The sequence below is a fragment of the Notolepis coatsorum genome (assembly GCF_963971535.1).
Source record: "Notolepis coatsorum genome assembly, chromosome: 7".
In the NCBI taxonomy this organism is placed as follows: domain Eukaryota; kingdom Metazoa; phylum Chordata; class Actinopteri; order Aulopiformes; family Paralepididae; genus Notolepis; species Notolepis coatsorum.
Window position 1 is genome coordinate 68662193 of NC_140171.1, and position 6000 is coordinate 68668192.

The following is a 6000-nucleotide window of genomic DNA, read 5'->3' on the forward strand; positions in this document are numbered from 1 at the left end:
ATGCTGCACACAAAACACGCAATATCTCACATTCCAGGAAACGAGCCTGGATTATTTTGAAACGGGGCGATTTTTTGCCTGGGATTGCGCAGGAACAAAGGTATGTAGAAATAAACGGTTTGTTCCCTGTTGGAGTATACATATTGCCTTTCAAATGAGCCATACTATTGTATCCATAGCTATGATATAGAATATACGATGGGTCTGCAAACATCGTGAAAATGGTCAAAAACGCTGGCGCCAGGGAGTACAGATGGAAAAACAGCGTGGCAGTCAATAAGTTAAGGACGGTGATGTGGAGGAATACCGGGCACTGGTGGTGGACTTCGTCACATGGTGCGATAAAAACCACCTGCAGCTAAATGTGACGAAGACCAGGGAACTGGTTGTGGATCTGGGGAGGAGGAGGAGTGCTTCTGTGACCCCTGTTTCCATCAGGGGAGTTGATGTGGACACGGTTGAGGATTACAAATATCTCAGTGTACACATCGACAATAAACTGAACGGGTCAAAACACGCAGGGGCACTATACAAGAAGGGCCAGAGCCGACTCTACTTCCTCAGAAGGCTGAGATCCTTCAACGTCTGTACAAGGATGTTGAGGATGTTCTATGAGTTGGTGGTGGCGGTCGACTTCTTGTACACTGTGACCTGCTGGGGCAGCGGACTGAGAGCGGGGGATGCAAACAGGCTGGAGAAGCTGGTCAGGAAGGCCAGTAACATGGTAGGGATGGAGCTGGACTCTAGCGGCACGGTGGTGTAGTGGTTAACACTGTCGCCTCACAGCAAGAAGGTCCAGGGTTCAATTCCCGCTTGGGGACCAGGTTTCCATGATGCCAGGTACCCAGGTGGGGTATCTCCCAGGCCTTTCTGTGTGGAGTTTGCATGTTCTCCCCGTGCTCGCAAGGGTTTCCCCCCGATAAGATAAACCCAATGGAAAAACATGCACAACAACAGATCGCTAACGCTGTGGCGTCCTTGACGAAGACAGGCAGGAGCACTTGGATTGGTCCCCTGGCACGGCTCACGTTGACGCCGGTCTGCTCCCGGCTGCCCTTGGGGGGGGAAGGACGACGGGATGGGTTAATCGCAGAGACGAATCGCATCGGCGATCCTACAGAGACAATGCATGCGTGTGTGTTCCGGTGTGTGTGTTGAGGATAATTGCATGCCAATTAAAGACCTCTGAGCAGGTCCTGCATTATTATTATTATAGCGGTGGTGGCGGAGAGGAGGAGCCTTGCTAAGCTCCATGCCATCAGCGACAACCCCTCCCACCCACTATACACAGACTTGGCTGACAGGAGCACATTCACTAAAGACTCACAAGATGTAGCACTGAACGGCACAGGACGTCCTTCATTCCGACAGCCATCAGACTTTACAATGCATCATTGTGCCTCACTGCATCACTGAGCACAGGGTGACAGTACCATCTTCCTGGACTTTTACTTTACTTTTAATACCGCCATAGTACAAATGTACACTTACTGTATATTTCTGTTTTATATTAGAATGTAACATAGGAAATGTATATCCCGAACCGTATTTAATTGGTATTCTTAGGCTTATTGTTATTCTTATTCGTGATTTGTGTTTGTCTACCTAAATCATAGGTGTCAAACTCACGGCCCGCGGGCCAAATCCGGCCCGCCACGTCATTTGATGTGGCCCCCCAAGAGCTCAGGTAACATTTTTTTTTTTTTTTTTACATTAATATTGGGTTAAAAAATAGCAGTGTTAAAATAATTGTGGGTTAATGCGTTAATAAAGCTTTAACTTTGACAGCCTTAGTTATTACACATTCTTACACATACATGTATGTTGAACATCTGAGGTAACAAAGGAAAAAAGCCAAAAGCACTTACTCCTCAGACATTCTTTGACAATTTTACAGCCCAAAATACAAAAAAGATCCAGGCGGAATAGGTAACAAAGGGTTGAAGAAATATTGTCTGAACTGTCAGATGCAAACTGGCTGTGTGACATAACCGAGCATCTCGCTCAATTGAATAAGAAGCTGTAGGGACGCAAACAAGTCCCACCCAAAACTTTACCAATATAGTTGTGAACTGAGACAACCCTTATTTTGTTATTTTTGAGTACAGTTACAGTTGTGTGTTCATGCAGACACATAATAGCAATTTCATTACGAATTGAAAATGGGGGACCCTGATGTAAACAAGTCGAAAGTCTTTCTCTGGTCTGCATCCCCTTAACAATTGTGTGTATTGAGCTGTACTGTACTGTACCCATTCTGCAATCTGTTAATTAAAGTTAATTAAACTATCTTCCATTAGTTGGATGTATGGCCTCTGCAAGGTTGTGTGCAGCCATTTGTTTTTGTAACATCTGCTACATCTGTCCCACGTGTTCTTTGCAGCTCACAGGTGTTAGTTCTGCCCCTCTTGACTGTGACAAAAAGGTTTTGAACAAACTTAATGTCATAGCTTGTGTAACTGAGGGGTACAATTCCCTGACTGTATTACTAGATATGATACTTACTACCACTACCTTTGTACTTTATATTCGGCCACCCAGTACTCGGCATAAATATATTATGATAAACACTCTCACGTAGATGAAACGGATCCAACACAAATGTACGAAGTCGAAGTATGTATTTATTCCTACACAGCAATGGTGTGTAGAGCAATCACTTAATTACATTTATGAATTGAAATAGTATGCACTTTTATGGCAAAGAGTATTCGTCGGTATATCAATAGAGAATGTCCAATCTCTGATGGCGCAGGTGGTAAATATACGACCTGGAATAGTTAAGGAATAATAGCAATGATACTTTAATGATTATAGAACTGGATACACTAGGGGGGAATTCCGGTCGCTTGTAAGACAACTGGAGAAGGGGGGGGGGGGGGTAGAGTCTGGCTGTATCCGTCTGGCCGAGGGTATCCTGGGAGAACCCACGGTTGTGCGGCTCGGTGCCTCAGCGATCCTCGATCCACAGATGAAAGCAGTTGGACTCTGTGGGCCGGCTTCCTCCGGTCCACGATGGAGAGACGTGAAGCGACCTCGTCGTGTAGAGCGTCTCCTCACCTGTCGTCCTCTCCGGGGGGGGGTTTTCCAACACACGGTAGTGGTGGTCTTTATCCATAGAATAATCACTGTATACAAAGCATAATCCGTGCCTGGGAAGGCGGGCTGTCGTCGGTAGAATAATCCGGTATGCAGGTCCACTCGCTCGTCGGCTCTGGGGCTCCTCGGGTGCAGCCTCACATGGGGTCGGCCACCCTGGATAAGCAGCCAGTTCTCTGCCCGAAACGATGGGGTACTGACTACGATAGTATTCTCACCGCACGAAGCACTACATATGAATAGACTATTATTAGCTTAATAGACTACGTCCAACTCGACGATATAGTGCCAAATATGACTATTCAAATATTAATATACACGATGTCTCAATACCGATGGTAGGCCGAACTTGGCCTTACTCCCACACGTGGCGTCGCGGGGAGGCTTTACGTCTGTCACTCTATTGGAGGGTAAGAAACTGGACTAAAAAAGGAAGTCCTACTTTAGTAGCGCAGTATATATACGCACTATGAACAAATAGTACCGTTAGTGGTGCGGTAGCCAGATTCCTACGCGGAACTAGGACTTGTTCGTACATGTTGAGCGGTACGTTTGAACTGGGTCTGGGGGGTATGGCAGCCTGGCACCAAGGTCTCGACCAATAGTAGAATGGAGACTATTATGGGATGTTCAGTAGGCTAGAATGGATATTCAATGCATATTGTACAAGGAATATACAAGGGATATCAGGGAATATTAGAGAATATACAAATACAATTAAATATATATATATAAATAAATATATATATTCGGTTTAATCTGGCCCTTCACAACAGCCACCCCCTGATTGGTCCCAGACCTAATCAGTTAAGCAGAGACAGATTAATCGCGTTGTCTATTTACACATAAGGGTTTGCTGTAGGGGTCAGTCAACTTCACAAAGTCATAGGGTTATAGGGTCATGGTCATCATCGATTGTGTCTGGGAGTCGGGGCAGTTCTATGAGCCTCGCCACGGGACGGGTGTAAGTGCGACCCTGGACAAGCACTTCAGCTGCTCGGACCTTGCCGTCGGCACCGGTGATCACTTTGCTTACGCGGCCGGCCGGCCACATAGCTCTGGGCAGTGATTGATCAATAATCATGACGACTGTTCCTTCTGTCAAATTGTCTCTCTCCTTTACCCACTTCTGGCGGGTCTGTAGAGACGGTAGGTAGTGCAGTAGGAATGTCCTTTGTTGTGCACTCTCTATGGTAGTGCAATCATCTATGTTGGGGTCTGCGGAGATAACAGTGCTCAATCCACAGAACACAGGCTTCTTATTCTCAGCCTCCTCCTGACTGGCTTCCCTCGGGATAGGCGTGGGCCACTCTCCTTCCGGGAGCTTTAGGAATGCTGGGCCGTCACTGTAGACATTGCGACGGGTGAGGTCATCTAGGGGCATTCCCCGGGTGATGACGTCAGCTGGGTTCTGTTTTGTATCAACGTAGCGCCACTCTGTTTCTCCGGTTAACTCTTCGGTTAAGTCTTGAATCTCGGTGACTCCGACTCCCACGAAGACTTTGTACTTGCATGAGTCCGATTTGATCCAGGCGAGTACTGTCGTGGAATCTGACCACAGGATTGTTCTAGACACCGGTATGGTGAGCTCACGTTGGATGAGCGTGGCTAGGTGCGCTCCGGCTAGGGCTGCGCAGAGCTCTAGGCGTGGGATAGATTGTTGCTTGCGTGGGGCTATTCTCGAGCGGGTGAGGACAAATGCTGTGTAGATCTCTCCCCCCTCTTCTTGGGCCCGCAAGTAGGCTACTGATCCGTATGCGACCTCTGAGGCGTCACTGAAGACGTGTAAATCCATTTTACATGTCTCTGGCCTCACCGTGGGTGGGAAGTAGCTTCGGCGCATATTAACGCCTGGGAGTGAGTGGAGCTCCATCTCCCACTCTCTCCAGGTGGATGCAAGGTGTGCGGGAATGGGGTCGTCCCAGCCCTGGTCCTTGTCCCACAATGCTCGTACAATCATTTTTGCCCTGGTGGTGTACGGTAGAATACATCCTAGCGGGTCATATTGTCGGGCGAGTGTTGTGTACACACTCCGTCTGGTGGTCGGCGCCGCCGCCGGCCTTCCCTGCTCCGTAGTCAGGGGCCTGTGTCTGTAGTGAAGCGAATCTGTTTTGAATCGCCACACCAATCCCAGGGTCATCTCCTGGGCTTCTCCCGGGATTGTAGCCATCCAGGTCTCGCTGCTGGCTGCCTTGTCCTCGGAGGAGAGGCTGCGCAGTACTTGCGGATCGCTGCTGGCCCACTGCCTGAGATCAAAGCCGCCTTTGATCAATGAGGCGCGGAGTTTAATCAGGAGAGCCTCGGCTTCTTCCTGGGTTGAAAGGCTTTGTAGACAGTTGTCTACGTAGAAGCTGTTCTTTACGCTGTGTCGGACCTCTTCGTCCGCTGCTGGGTCCTCTGCTACATGTTTCTGTAGTGCAAATGTAGCACAGCAGGGGCTGCACGTCGTTCCGAAGGGGAGGACTTCCCATTGGTAGATGGCTGGGTGCTCATCTCCTGGCTTCTCTCTCCATAGGAACCGTAACAGGGGCTTGTCCTCCTCTACTAATCTCACCTGCAGGAACATTCCTTTAATGTCCCCGCTGATGGCCACCTTTTCCTGGCGGAAGCGGAGTAGAACGCCGAGTAGGGAGGGGCCGAGTGTGGGACCGGGCAGTAACTCTTTATTCAGATTTTGGGATCCGATCTGGTAGCTGCAGTTAAATACTAGGCGGTCTTTACCGTTGTGATGGACCTTGTGGTGAGGCACGTACCACGATTCAGTGGTCTGGTCAGCCTCTTTAATGTCCATCTTTGTGACGTGTCCCGCTGTGATGAGCTTCTCAATCTCGGCGCGGTATACACTCTCTTGGGCGGGGTTCTTGGCTAAGCGCCGCTCCGTGTTCAGCAGGTACCGTTTTG